Source organism: Gorilla gorilla, chromosome 15 (assembly GCF_029281585.2).
Source record: "Gorilla gorilla gorilla isolate KB3781 chromosome 15, NHGRI_mGorGor1-v2.1_pri, whole genome shotgun sequence".
NCBI classification, from domain to species: domain Eukaryota; kingdom Metazoa; phylum Chordata; class Mammalia; order Primates; family Hominidae; genus Gorilla; species Gorilla gorilla.
Genome location: NC_073239.2, coordinates 21,672,202 through 21,687,865, shown reverse-complemented (window position 1 = coordinate 21,687,865; position 15,664 = coordinate 21,672,202). Strand labels below are relative to the sequence as shown.

The following is a 15,664-nucleotide window of genomic DNA, read 5'->3' as shown; positions in this document are numbered from 1 at the left end:
AGCTGACAGCCTACGAATCAAACCTCACTTTTTGTATCTAGTCAGGTATTCAGTCCCACCACTTTTTCTTTTGAAACCTATTTTCCCTTCATTCTCAATTCAACTATCTCATAGCCATAGTCATCATCTCACACTCTGAATACCATTACAAACTCATAACCAGTTCCTCAATATCAGCTTCTCCCCACTATAAAATACCTTGTTCACCTAAACGAATCTCGCTTAAACCTCACTTTTATATCACTCCCTCTCCTTACAAACTTTTAATGATTTTCTATTTTTCAGTGTATCAAATCTCGAGATTTTTAAGGCCCTCCATATCACAAGTCTACTCAGCCATTTTCTTAAAATTTTATTTTTAATTGACAAATAATAATTGTATATATTTATGGGGTAGAATGTATACATTGTAGAATGATCAAATCAGGCTAACATATTCATCACCACATATTTATTATTTCTTTGTTTTTCTTGGGAGGGAGTTTTGCTCTTGTTGCCCAGGCTGGAGTGCATTGGCGTGATCTCGGCTTGCCGCAACCTCCACCTTCCGGGTTCAAGCGATTCTTCTGTTTCAGCCTCCTGAGTAGCTGGGATTACAGGCATGCGCCACCACGCCTGGCTAATTTTGTATTTTTTTTTTAGTAGAGATGGGGTTTCTCCATGCTGGTCTCGAACTCCCGACCTCAGGTGATTCGCCTGCCTCAGCCTCCCAAAGTGCTGGGATTACAGGCATGAGCCACTGCACCTGGCCAAATTTATTACTTCTCTGTGTCGAGAACATTTAAAACCCACCCTTTTTTTTTTTTTTTTTTTTTTTTTTGAGGCAGAGTTTCGCTCTCATTGCCCAGGCTGGAGTGCAATGGCGTCATCTCAGCTCACCACAACCTCCGCCTCTCAGGTTCAAGCAATTCTCCTGCCTCAGCCTCCTGAGTAGCTGGGATTACAGGCATGTGCCACCATGTCCGGTTAATTTTTTGTATTTTTAGTAGAGATGGGGTTTCTCCATGTTGGTCAGGCTGGTCTTGAACTGACCTCAGGTGATCCACCCATCTCAGCCTCCCAAAGTGCTGGGATTAAAGGCTTGAGCCACCGCGCCCGGCCAAAACCCACTCTCTTAACAATTCTGAAATACAGTCACGTACTACATAATGACACTTCCATCAATGACAGACTGCACACACCATGGTGGTCCCATAAGATTACAATGTCATATTTTTACTGTACCTTTTCTATGTTTAGATACACATATACTAACCATAGTGTTACAACTGCCTACAGTTGCTACAGGAACATGCTGTACAGGTTTGTAGAAGGTGCAACAGGCTATACAATCTAGGTTTGGGTAAGTACTGTACATTCCATGATGCTCACACAACAACGAAATGGCCTAACAATGCATTTCTCAGAATCTGTCCCTGTTGTTAAATGATGTAAGATTGTATGTATGTTTTAGCAAATTTGGTGAATTACATTGATTTTCTAATGTTAAACCAACAGGGCATTCCTGAGATAAACCCACTTGCTCATGATGTATTATTCTTTTCACATATCCTGGCCATTTTTAATAGACAACAAATGCGATTGAGAGAAAAGTACAATTTTATTCATTTAATAGAACCTATAAAAGCTCTGTAGCTACTGCTCAGCAACATGTTCAATTGAGGTGTTTACAACAAAGGATACAGAGAATCTCCTGTAAGTGTCTAGTCACCTCTTGTTATTTTAAGCATTTAAATATTTCTTGACTATCTGGTTAATTTCCTTCCTGCAAACCTTAATTTTCTACCCTCTGTAACTTGATCCTTAATAGAAACTGTATGAGCAGTTGGGCGCAGTGGCTCACACCTGCAATCCCAGTGCTTTCAGAGGCTGAGGTTGGTGAAATAATTGAGCTCAGGAGTATGAGATCACCCTGGGCAACATGGTGAAACCCTGTCACTAGCAAAAAATGCAACAATTGGCCAAGTATGATGGCACGCACCTATAATCCCAGCTACTTGGGCTGAGGGAGGAGGCTCACTTGAACTTGGGAAGTTGAGGCTGCAGTGCGCCCTGTGTTCACACCACTGCACTCCAGCCTGGGTGACACAGCGAGACCGTCTAAAAGAAGAGGCCCAGCACGGTGGCTCATGCCTGTAATCCCAGCACTTTGGGAGGCCAAGGTGAGCGGATCATCTGAGGTCAGGAGCTGGAGATCAACCAACATGGTGAAACCCTGTCTCTAATAAAAATACAAAAATTAGCCAGGCATGGGCCAGACGCGGTGGCCCACACCTGTAATCCCAGCACTTTGGGAGGCCGAGGGGGGCGGATCAGCAGGTCAGGAGATCAAGACCATCCTGGCTAACACGGTGAAACACCGTCTCTACTAAAAAAATACAAAAAAATTAGCCGGGTGTAGTGGCAGGCGCCTGTAGTCCCAGCTACTCAGGAGGCTGAGGCAGGAGAATGGTGTGAACCCAGGAGGTGGAGCTTGCAGTGAGCTGAGATCACACCACTGCACTCCAGCCTGGGCGACAGAGTGAGACTCCATCTCAAAAAAAAAAAAAAAAAAAAAAAAAGAAAAGGAGAGACTTTGTATGAGTTATTGGTTTAACATCCTCATTTCTATTTTGCATATTCAGGAAATACTGAGAGCCTTCAGAGTATAATTTGTTCATAGACTACTGTTGCATTGTATCTTTTCTATTTGCCCTATTGGGGACCCCACTTGCAGCTCTGGTTCTCAACTCCCCTCACTTAATGGATTGCAATCAGTCTCCTACACTTTGAAATCTAGGTCAAGAGCCCACTTCATACACATCAGGCAAATAGTAGGGAAAAGATACTCTGCCAGAGGATCAGAATCAATGAGTTCCAGTACTGCTGTATTTTAACTCCTTTTTATCTTTTTTTGGGGGGAGAGGAACTTGTTTTTGCCTGCATTGCCCCTCAGACTTGGTTTACCTGTCTGACACTAGTGCTCATTATTTCCTAGGCTAAGCTGTACAAAGAAACATCTAGGCTCCCACCTTTGTTTTATGTTTCTTTTTTCCTTTTTTTTTGAGATGGCGTCTCACTCTGTTGCCCAGGCTGGAGTGCAGTGGCACAATCTTGGCTCACTGCAACCTCAGCCTCCTGGGTTCAAGCAATTCTCTTGCCTCAGCCTCCTGAGTAGCTGGGACTACAGGTGCACACCACCATGCCTGGCTAATTTTTTTTTTTTGTATTTTTAGTAGAGACAGGGTTTCACCATGTTGGCCAGGCTGGTCTCAAACTCCTGACCTCAGGTGATCTGCTTGCCTCGCCTCCCAAAGTGCCAGGATTACAGGCGTGAGCCACTGCACACAGCCATGTTGTCTAGTTTTAATAAACTCTTATGAAACTCAAAACCAAAGCCATACTCAACATCTAGCATTGTCTTTTGTTATTCCATCAAATGGTATAAAAATTCAAGAAGAGTTATAATTTAAATTAAAAGTCTAGGCAAATGTCATGCAAGACATTATTTAAATGACTTAATGCCAGAGATTTAAAAATTTATTTAAAAACTATAAGAGAGGCCAGGCACAGTGGCTCAGGCCTGTAATCCCAGCACTTTGGGAGGCCGAGATGGGCATATCACCTGAGGTCAGGAATTCAAGATCAGCCTGGCCAACATGGTGAAACCCCTCTACTAAAAATATAAAAATCAGCCAGACTTGGTGGCATGTGCCAGTAATCCCAGCTACTCAGGAGGCTGCACTCCAGCCTGGGCAACAGAGCGAGACTCCGTCTCAAAAAAAAAAAAAAAAAAAACAAATTTCCCCAGGCAAAAGGAAATTTAATTAGGAAAATGAAAAATGGTTGTTTAGAAGAATATTTTGTGCTGTACTTAGACCACTTCATAAAAAGGCATACTAAGAGTTTCAGTTTGGGAAGACAAGAGTTCTGGAGATTAATCGTGATATTTACAAAACAACGTGAACATATTTAATGCCACTTAACTATACAGTAAAAAATGGTCAAAATGGCCTGGCCGCGATGGCTCACGCCTGTAATCCCAACACTTTGGGAGGCTGAGGTGGGCAGATCACGAGGTCAGGTGCTCGAGACCAGCTTGGACAACATGGTGAAACCCCATCTCTACTAAAAATACAAAAATTAGCCAGGTGTGGTGCACGCCTGTAATCCCAGCTACTCAGAAGGCTGAGGCAGGAGAATCGCTTGAACCTGGGAGGCAAAGGCTGCAGTGAGCCGAGATTGTGCCATTGCACTCTAGCCTGGGCAAAGAGCAAGACTCTGTCTGAAGGAAAAAAAAAAAGGTCAAAATGGTAAATTTTATTTTATACATATTTTACCACAATAAAGAAGGTATACTAATACACTACTTTTTTCAAGGATTATAAATAACCATACTCCTTTATTTTAAGTTCAGTGATACTCTCACTTCTTAAAATTTTTTTTAATTTTTAATTTTTTTTTTTTTTTTTTTTTGAGACAGGTTCTCACTATGTTGCCCAGGCTGGTCTCACATTCCTGAGCTTAGGCAATTCACCTACCTCGGCCTCCCAAAGTGCTACGATTACAGGAGTGGGCCACATGCCCGGCCTCACTTCTTAAAATATTCGTGTTAATAAACATTCTTCAGAAACTCAAGTTATTTTTTAAATTGTTTAACAAATTGCTTGAGCTTCCTCACTACAGGATCTGCTGAAGAGAGGCACAAGAAGTACCTTTAGATCAGGTACGATGGCTCACACCTGTAATCCGAGCACTTTGGGAAGCCAAGGTGGGAGTATCTCTTGAGGCCAGGAGTTTGAGACCAGCCTGGGCAACATAGTGAGACGCTGTCTCTACAGGAAATTTAAAAAAGCTGGGTGTGGTGGTTTGCACCATAGTCCAGCTACTCAGGTACTCAGGATGCTGAGGTAGGAGGACTGCTTGAGCCCAGGAGGTCAAAGCTGCAGTGGGCTATAACAGTGTCACGGCACACCAGCCTCCAGCCTGGGTGACAGAGTGCGACCCTTTCTTTAAAAACAACAAAAAGTACCTTTAAAAAAAGTAAAAATAGGGCCGAGCGCGGTGGCTCACGCTTGTAATCCCAGCACTTTGGAAGACCGAGGCGGGCAGATCACGAGGTCAGGAGATTGAGACCATCCTGGCTAACACGGTGAAACCCTGTCTCTAATAAAAATACAAAAAAATTAGCCAGGCGTGGTGGCACGTGCCTGTAGTTTCAGCTACTCAGGAGGCTGAGGCAGGAGAATCGCTTGAACCCAGGAAGCGGAGGTTGCAGTGAGCCAAGATCGTGCCATTGCACTCCAACCTGGGCGACAGCAAGACTCTGACTCAAAAAAAAAAAAAAAAAAAAAAGTAAAAATATATTCTTTAGCCAGTGATATTGGCTCTTGTTTACAAAATTATCCAAAACATTCTTTCAAGTCTTCCTGATTTTGAAAAATAGAGTCTCAACTGATATCTCTAAAATTTGAGGCTGGGTACAGTGGCTCATTCCTGTAATTTGAACACTTTAGGAGGTTGAGGTGGGAGGATCCCTTGAAGCCAAGAGTGTGAGGCTGTAGTGAGCTATGATGGTGCCACTGCACTCCAGCCTGGGTGACAGAGACCCTATCTCAAAAACAAACAAAACACAGGAAAAAAAAAATCAAGATTTAGATTGCAAATGGCTCCACAAAACAAATCTTGAGGGCAAAGATGTTTTAGTAATTTTACAATTGCCAGCTCTAGGCAGTATGTGACATCTTTGTAGGCACTCAGTGCTTTTAGAATAAATGACCTTGTGCTGAGGAATGTGAAAAAAAGATGTAAATCGGTGCTGTTTTATTGACAAATGGGATATGAAGAATGAAATGTGCGGCCGAGCACGGTGGCTCACGCCTGTAATCCCAGCACTTTGGGAGGCCGAGGCGGGCGGATCACGAGGTCAGCAGATCCAGACCATCCTGGCTAACACGGTGAAACCCCCTCTCTACTAAAAATACAAAAAATTAGCCGGGCGTGGTGGCGGGCGCCTGTAGTCCCAGCTACTCGGGAGGCTGAGGCAGGAGAATGGCGTGAACCCGGGAGGCGGAGCTTGCAGTGAGTCAAGATTGCGCCACTGCACTCCAGCCTGGGCGACAGAGCGAGACTCCGTCTCAAAAACAAAAACAAAAACAAAAAAGAAATGTGCAACATAGGGTTTAGATGAAGTGATAGGAGACTCAGCATATTACGGAAATTATTATCTTGATTTTGTGTATATAGAAATAAAGCTGTATCCGGCTGGGTGCGGTGGCTCATGCCAGTAATCCAGCACTTTGGGAGGACGAGGAGGGCAGATCACGAGGTCAGGAGTTCAAGACCAGCCTAGCCAACATAGTAAAACCCCGTCTCTACTAAAAATACCAAAATTAGCTGGACGCGGTGGTTCGTGCCTGTAATCCCAGCTACTCCAGGGGCAGGAGAATCACTTGAATCGAAAAGGCAGAGGTTGCAGTGAGCTAAGATCGTGCTACTGCACTCCAGCCTGGCGACAGACTGAGAATCCGTCTCAATAAATAAATAAATAAACAAAGCTGTGTATCTGGTTTTCTATACTTTCCAGGTCAAATCTCACTAGCAGATGTTCCTGTTAACTTCAGTTTGACATCTTATCTAAAATGACTCCTAAAATGTGTAATAATGATAATTATAATATCTAAACCTACTGACTCTAACATCACAAAGAATTTTAAGAGGTCGAGGTTAAAAATCTAAAATTGTAAGTCATCAGCTAACAATGACATTTCAAGTCATGAGTTTGGATAAAAATAACTATGGAAATCACCATTCAGCAAAATACAGGCATAGTGGCCAGGCGTGGTGGCTCACGCCTGCAATCCCAGCACTCTGGGAGGCCCAGGCAGGAAGATCACCTGAGGTCAGCAGTTTGGGACCAGCCTGGGAAACATGGTGAAACTCCGTCTCTACTACAAATACAAAAATGAGCCGGGCGTGGTGGCGGACGCCTGTAATCCCAGCCACTCAAAATCGCTCGAATCTGGGAGGTGGAGGTTGCAGTGAGCTGGATGGCGCCACTGCACCCCCGCCTGGGCGACAAGAGTGAAATTCTGTCTCAAAAAATAAATACACACACATACACACACACACACACACACACACTCACATACAGGCATAGGATAGTTTGCTATAGTTACCAAACATAAGAATATCCTATTTTGTTGAGCTTTCGTCAGGCTTTACTTTGCCAGAATACATCTATCCCATTTTTCAGTAACTAGATCTAGCCACCACATTTCCTCAGTTTAACGTGTGTGTTTAAAGAGACAGGGTCTTGCGTCGCTCAGGCTGGAGTGAAGCAGCGGGATCAAAGCTCACTGCAGCCTTTTTCTGTCTATAAATCTTCAACACTTGGCTGCGCTGCAATCTCTCTGAGCCTGCCCGATTCGTGAATCATTCTTTGCTCAAACTGTTAAATTTAACTTGGCTAAGGTTTTTCGTTTAACACTTCCTACTAACGCTACAGCCTAAAACCTCTCCTGCAAAATGCTTTTTCAGGTGGCAACGTACCAATCCTAACAAGTTTGTGGGAGTAATGGGGAGGAGGGCTAACTCTCTATTTTCTTTCAGAAAAAGGGTTAGGCACAAGGAGCTCTAAAGGCTTGTCCGAAGTCTGCTGCAAACTCACAAACCACTCAGAACCAGATTTCCCACACCCAATTAATTCCAAGTGGTACTGTATCCGATTACCCCCATTTTCCAAGAGATAGTTTATTTTTTCCCCTCTTTTCCCCTCCCCACTACACTTCCCACTTAGCCCTTTTTGAACTGCAAAATAACCTCTCAACTCCCCTCACCAGACCATTCTCTACAGAGCAAATTCATCTACGAGATCCAAGACGCAACTCCCACCGCCAGGCGGTCGCCTCAGAAGAGTAAGCAGAAAGCATGCCCACTTAGCCACTTTTACAACTTACTTCTGCTCAGAAAGGCACCAACTCAACTACCCGGTAGATAAGGCACCAGCTAGCAGAGACCTCTTACTCATTTTCTCTTGTACCTTATAAAATGCCCGCTTTTTTGCTCCAAAGGCGAAGCTGGCTGGCTTCGGAAATAAAATCCCTCTTCTTGTATACCAGGGCTCGCTCTTGTTAATGGGTCTCTACGTGTGGCGAGCAACTAACTCGCTTTTCCGTTAGAGCACTCAAAGTCCTGGTCAATTTACCCCTCAAGAGAGCAGAGACCAGCACAACGATCCCAAGGAAGACTGTTGGTTTCACCCCGCCTAAATCCTCAAAGTCAGCGCCTGCAGCATATCCTTGCCCCCACCACCTGCCTCTAGCTCTGGTCACTTACACTTACGGTTAGTTCGCATCCACCGTAGCAGCGCCTGGCGGTCGGCAGGAGCCACAGTGCGAAGCGGCCACAGCATCACTGCCTGCCTCGCAGTGGGAAATTTCACCTTGCTGGAGCATGCCGCGCAGGCACTGGCTGGCATTGCGCATGCGCAAGCAAAGACCGCCCCACCCTCCGCGGAACAAGCCTCCACTCTGCAAAGCCCTAAGCCCCGCCCCTCTACGGAGGTCTCACGTGCGCCAGGGGATCCCTGCCTTCAGTCACACCTCTCTCTCTCATCTTTCCGCTCTTAGCTGGGAGTGCTCCACCTAGTCACTTTTCTTAAGGTGGCTCGTCGAGGCCTGACTTCTTCCCCGAAATCACGTCCCTAGACAGCCTCCTATTTTACCACTAACTTTACTCCTGCAGTTATTCAGCGGTAGGAAACTGAAACCAAAAACCAGTGTAAGCAAGTAAACATCTAAACTGTTTCAGGAGCCGCGTAGAAGGAACGCGGCGGTGTGCCCCGGAAGCGGAAGTAGATCCTCCTATAGAAAGGCTGGACTACGCGGAGTGGTGACGTTTCCTCATTGGGCGGAAGGTTCGCTGGCACTCCGTTGGTCTTCCAGCTGGTGGGAGTTGACGACGTGGTGCTGGGCGTTGGGACCCTACTTTATCTAGTTCGGGAAGTTGGGTTGTGGGGTCATACCTGTCTGTCTGCTCCCAGCTTTCTTGGGTTTCTTCCGACGGCGTGGGGCCTCGCTAAGGAATTCCCGGCCCCTCAGGGCCACGGCTTTAGCGGTGTCTTTTGCGGTAAGTGTCTGCTTTTTCCCGCCCCAGACTACGGAGGGGCAGCTAGGGGCAGCCCCAGCGCTGCTCAGGAGGCGAGAGACTGCGGGGGAAGTCGGCCTCCGTAGCCACCGGCCATCGTTACCGAGACTGAGTTTCTGTGGTTCTTCTTTATCTCTTGTCTTCCATGAGAAGTTTTATTAAAGATGCGCTGTGACCCTTTTGAGTTGTCTTCCGATTTACCTGAGCCAAATAAGATGTAGGCAGTTGCAGGCCTGACTCTTCGTTTTGCTTTCCTGAGCAAGAATTTAGATGAGGCTACTTCCCCGAAAATCCTTTTACTTGTACAAGACTTTTATTTTTTCTATGTGTTTGTAGTGCTTAACACAATGTCCTGCGTGTAGTAGACGTTCAATAAACGAATATGGAATATCAGTTGAATGCCAATGATGATTTAAGATAGACTGATAGCTCTCTCTGTACCATTTGACGCTGCTGACCATCCATTTCTTGAAACTTTCCCCTGCTACCTTTCTTCGTGCTATCCTCACCTGATTCTTTCACATGCTGAATTTAACAAAATATATACTTGTTCTTGGCTACAAGGATACAGAAATGAATAACACTAACTCTGCCATTGAGAAGCTAACGCACATAAGTACACATTATATCAAGATGGGTAATGAGAAACACTAGTTACGTATAAAGAGCTGTAGAAAGCTGTGGGAGAGCTAAAGTGCTCCTTAGGTGCTTTGTGACCCTGAGCCAGTTTCTATTCCAATCTAGCCTCAATTTCCTCATCTACTTAATAGGCTTGTTATGAGGAAGAAAGGAGATTAGGTAAGAGGTTTGGTTTGGTTTAGTGCCTAGAACACAGCAATCGTGGTGCCAAAGGGGAGGGAAATATTTCCCTCAAATCGCTTTTCCTCAGTTTTTTGATATGGCCAACTGGTATTTTCTACCTTAATATAGAGTACTATGCAAAAGCATCTTCAAGTCTTCCTTCCAGATTACTCCTCTGTCCCCATCTATTTGGAAATTCTGGACCTGCCACAGGATTACAGTAAGATAACCATAAATGTAGCTTTTTAAAAATTGATTTTCTCCTATGTGCCATGGAGAAAGGGAAAGGGAATTAGTAAAAGCTTCTATCCCTTTGGTTATTTTCAGTCTTGGTTAACGCCGTCCTTTTAGTTGGCCCTCAGTCATTGCTATAACCCAAATGGTCTTCCATAGGCTCTCCTCGAGGCTTCTCGCTTGCTTCCATGGCGTTGTCCCTATATGCCAACCATGTCCAAACCTTATTCTTTTCATTTCCAAACCTTGTTCTTTTCCAAACCTTATTTGCTCTGTCGCCCAGACTGGAGTACCGAGGCACCATCTCGGCTCACTGCAACCTCCGCCTCCCAGGTTAAAGCGATTCTCCTGCCTCAGCCTTCCGAGTAGCTGGGATTACAGGCGCCCGCCACCACGCCCAGCTAATTTTTGTGTTTTTAGTAGAGATGGGGTTCCACCATGTTGGCCAGGTTGGTCTTGAACTCCTGACCTGAAGTGATCCGCCTGCTTCGGCCTCCCAAAGTGCTGGGATTACAGGTGTGAGCCACCATGCCCTGCCTAAACCTTATTCTTTAGCCTCCATCTCATGAGTTGATAGTTCTGTACTTTCCCCTAAAACTTGCAAACTCATTAGATCCAAAACCAAACGCACTGTCTTCACCTTCCTTTTTTTTTTTTTTTTCACTATGACATATGTCATGCATACGAAAGTGTATAAAAGCAGTGATTGTCAGTGCGTTTTTGAGTTTTGACCTCTGGTTGAATTTTGTGATACAAGTAGGTTAAATTTTTAAAAGGATTATAAGGGCTGTGAGCAATGGCTCACGCCTGTAATCCCAGTACTTTGGGAGGCTGAGGCTGGCAGATTGCTTTAGCTCAAGAGTTCGAGACCAGCTTGGGTAACATGGTGAAACTCCCTGTCTCAACAAAAGAGACAAAAATTAGCCGGGCTTAGTGGCGCCGCCTGTAGTCCCAGCTAGTTGGAGGGATAATGAAATGAACATCTATGTACACATCCTTCATAAAAAGTGAAACATTAAAAATAATACATTAAGTCCCTTTGACCTTTTCTCTATTAACTCCTCTTTCTGACTTTCAAACCACCTTCCCTTTTTGCCTTCCATTCATTGGTTAATGGCATCACTAGCCATCTGGTTATAAAAACTAGAGATATTGGAATCATTTTTGCCTCTTTTTTCCTTCGCTTGCCATAACCATTTGGTCATTAGATTCTGCTTCATGAATTAGCCCTTAACCCTAGTTTCTTTTTCTCTAGTTCAAGGCCACATCTTGTCTCAACTAGCCTTATGGAGTATGGGTAGTGCATGTAGTGTCCTGGCTCTTCAGTTTTTTCCCTCCAATGTATTTGTTACACTGTATTTAAAGATGTTTCTAAGGTATAGAACAGATTTCTCATTCCGTTGTTTTCTTTGGGACACGTTATTAAATACTTAATGTAGTGATTATGAACCCTTGCTGCACATCAATATAGCTAGTGAAAGTTTTCAAAACATAAATGTCTTGTTTTGCACTCCAGATTAAGAATTTAGATGAAGCTACTCCCCCTAAAACTTTTTTACCTTACTATCTCTGGAGAGTCTGATTGAGCATTTAATTTTTACTGATACGCATTATCTAAATGTCATTGAAATAACCCATTGCTTGAGCATATGCCTCTTATCCCTCCTTTTCCTTTTTTATTTTTCACTTTTCCTTTTTCTTTTCAACGTTAAGGCCAACTTTCCAAGGAATTCTTTTGATTTTCATTTTAGTTTTCTTCTTGGTAGCATTTTATGTAAAGATTCTTTTTATGGTTGACCTCATAGCCAGAAAGTATCCTAAAGAAATGATTCCCAGTGTTCCTGAGTTATTACCTCTTGTTGCTAATTGACTTTTTTTTTGGTATACCTTTTTTGCTGCAAAAGTACGAATTGGTGCTGTGATATTATTTTACATAAAATGAGTTTTAAAATTTGAAAAACAATTACTTTAATGAAGAGAAAGTTGCTTGATACTTCTTGATATAATTGAATATAATCGTTGGTGCTAAGTTAAGACAGGTGGTATGATGCATAATTTATCTTTTGAAGGGAGTCTTGTGTTAAACTGTTATATTTGATTAGGAATTAGAACTTCTCTCATGCTGGGACAATTTCTGGAGTACATAGTAGGTGTTTAATGAATGAGTAAATGAATACAAGTGGCAGCTCCATCCCAACCTCTAGTCTGTTGACTAGTTGCACTCTAATTCTCACAAGGAGTGCTTTGGAAAATAATTTTCCCTTGACTTAAAAAATAATGTTCTCAGTCAGTACTAAAAAATTAGAAATTAGAAAAAGATATAAGAAAATAAAAATTGCTGGGCGCGGTGGCTCACGCCTGTAATCCCAGCACTTTGGGAGGCTGAGGCGGGTGGATCATGATGTCAGGAGTTCAAGACCAGCCTGGCCAAGATGGTGAAACCCCATCTCTACTAAAAATATAAAAAATTAGCCGGGTGTGGTGGCAGGCGCCTGTAATCCCAGCTACTTGGGAGGCCAAGGCAGGAGAATCGCTTGAACTCGGAGGGCAGAGGTTGCAGTGAGCCAAGATTGTGCCGCTGCACTCCAGTGGGCACAGAGTGAGACTCCGTCTCAAAAAAAAAAAAATTGCTAGTTATTCATCATCCAGAGATAACAAATGTTATTTTAACAGTTTATTAAAATATAATTCTTGGCTGGGTGCGGTGGCTCAAGCCTGTCCCAACACTTTGGGGGGCCAAGGCAGGCAGATCACAAGGTCAGGAGATCCAGACCATCCTGGCTAACAAGGTGAAACCCCATCTCTACTAAAAATACAAAAAATTAGCCGAGCATGGTGGCACTCCATGTAGTCCAAGCTACACGGGAGGCTGAGGCAGGAGGATCGCTTGAACCCAGAAGGCAGATGTTGCAGTGAGCCGAGATCTTGCCACTGCACTCTAGCCTGGGTGACAGAGAGACACTACGTCCGGAAAAAAAAAAAAAAAACCATATATATATATATATGTGTGTGTATATATATATGTACACACACACACACACATAATTCTTACACAGTTCACCTAAAGTGTACAATTGAAAGGATTATAGTGTATTTACAAAGTTGTGCAACTATCACCATAATCAATTTTCGTACATTTTTATTATCCCATGAAGAAACCCCATACCTATTAGCAATCATTCCCTGTTTTACTCCATCTCTTGAGCCCTAAGCAACTATTAATCCACTTTCTGTCTCTGTAGATTTATGTATTCTGAACAATTCATGTGGAACCATAATATGTGGTCTTTTGTGACTGGGTTTTTTCACTTATGTTTCGAAGATTAATCCATGTTGTAGCATATGTTCAGTACTTCATTTCTTTTTATTGCCTACTGATATACCTTTGTATTTTATTCTACATTTTACTTATCCATTCATAAGTTGAAGGATATTTGGGTTGTTTCTACTTTTTGGCTATTATGAATAATGCTGCTCTGACCATTCATGTACAAGTATTTGGATGATATCTCATTAAGATTTTGATTTACAATTCCCTGATGGCTAATATTTTTTAATACTTGTTTTCAGACTGTGTTTAACAAAATCTGGATTATACTACATACGCAGTTTTGTAGTCTGCCTTTTGCATTTAAGCCTGTTTTTAGCATTAGCAAGCATATTTTACAAAAGAATTTTCCTAATTTTTGCTCCCCTCTTTACTCCCCGCCAAAACCATAAATTCTTGGGAAACCTTGCTTAAATTAATATACCTAGAAAATACAATCCATATTAATATATACCAAATTATTATTGGTTGTTACCATGGTATGGGAGTGGGTAGAATTAGGGGAATTATATTTTCTACCTTAAATATTTCTGTAATGTTTTAACTTTTACAGTGAAGATACATCATTTTGTAATCACAGAACATAAAGGTGAATTATTTCCTTGGGGAATAAGTAGATTCAGCATGAAAAACAATTCCTAAATTTGAAAGTCATAATTAACATTGTAAAATTAGTCATTAAAATATATTTCACTAAGCTGGGTGCGGTGGCTCACGCCTGTAATCCTAGCACTTTGGGAGGCTGAGGTGGGTGGATCACGAGGTCAGGAGGTCGAGACCATCCTGGCCAACATGGTGAAACCCCGTCTCTACTAAAAATACAAACATTAGGTGGGTGTGGTGGCATGCGCCTGTAGTCCCAGCTACTCAGAAAGCTGAGGCAGGAGAATCTCTTGAACCCAGGAGGTGGAGGTTGCAGTGAGCTGAGATCACACCACTGCACTCCAGCCTGGCAACAGAGTGAGACTCCATCTCAAAAAAAAAAAAAATATATACATATATATATAAAACATATATATATTACATATATATAACATATATAACATATATAATGTATATATTTTACTAAATACAATACCTATAGGCCATTTTGTTAACTAAATTTACTTTTCTGTGGTCCTAGACTGTGAACACATATGCTGTGCAGAATTAAGAAAAATATTTAGTATTAAAGTCAGAAAAGCAAATACTGGTTGTTAGCCTTTGACTGCTTTATAGAAAAGTATACAGTTGTCTCTTGCTGTCCGGGGGGGATTGATTCCAGGACCAAAATCAGAGGATGCTCAAGTCCCTGATGTAAAATGGTGTAGTATTTGTATATGACCTATGCACATCCTTCCATATACTTTAAAGCATCTCTACATCAATACCTAATACAAAATGTAAATAGTTGTTATACCATATTTATATACTTAAGAAAATACTTGTTATACTGTATTGTTTAGGGAATAATGACAAGAAAAGTCTGTACATGTTCACTAAAGACACAATTTTTTTTCTGAATGTTTTGATTTGTAGTTGGTTGAATCCATGGTTGTGAAGCCCCAGATACAGAAGGCTGACTGTACTATGTAGAAGTAATTTTTCTAAGTATATTTAGTTTTTGAGGCTAATATTGATTGAAAAAGTCATTGACAAGGACTTAGAAGAAAGGACTTTTGGCCAGGTGCAGTGGCTCATGCCTGTCTATAATCCGAGCACTTTGGGAGGCCACGGTGGGTGGATCACCTGAGGTCAGGAGTTCAAGACCAGCCTGACCAACGTGGTGAAACCCTGTCTCTACTAAAAATACAAAAAATTACCTGGGCGTGATGGTGGGCACCTGTAATCCTAGCTGCTCGGGAGGTTGCAGTGAGCTGAGATTGCCCCATTGCACTCCAGCCTGGGCAACAAGAGCAAAACTCTGTCTCAAAAAAAAAAAAAGAACTTTTTTGTAGGGATTATGTTGTAATAGGATTTGACATAGCTAATCATTAGACTCTGTTTATATAATCTCAGATCAGGCAAATCTGGCAGGAATATTTATAATTGTTTATGTAGAGAAAGGTGGGTTTTTGGACACTGCAGCTTCTGTTGAATAATAATCTGGCAGTTGTAATTGCCACTAAATTTTAAAGATTCCAGGAGTGGTTCCTGGATGATGGGACAGACACTTCTGTAAGATTGTTCAGAAAA

General features: G+C 42.6%; 1 protein-coding gene and 1 long non-coding RNA gene across 3 annotated transcripts in view; one reads left to right on the top strand and one right to left on the bottom strand.

Moving 5' to 3' along the window:
• Positions 1 to 8,418, bottom strand: part of LOC129526613 (uncharacterized) — a 61,595-nt gene extending 53,177 nt beyond the window's left edge. Inside the window, exon 1 of the long non-coding RNA XR_008671291.2 lies at positions 8,317 to 8,418. This is a non-coding gene — a long non-coding RNA (uncharacterized lncRNA). The remainder of the gene's footprint in view (positions 1 to 8,316) is intronic.
• Positions 8,419 to 8,845: 427 nt separating this feature from the next.
• LOC101127474 (signal recognition particle subunit SRP54) overlaps positions 8,846 to 15,664 on the top strand; it is a 98,501-nt gene continuing 91,682 nt past the window's right edge. Inside the window, exon 1 of one of the 2 annotated variants that reach the window (XM_019009939.3) lies at positions 8,846 to 9,108. The gene's annotated coding sequence lies outside the window, so the exon portion shown is untranslated. The remainder of the gene's footprint in view (positions 9,109 to 15,664) is intronic. The other variant, XM_055361303.2, reaches the window with a different exon arrangement.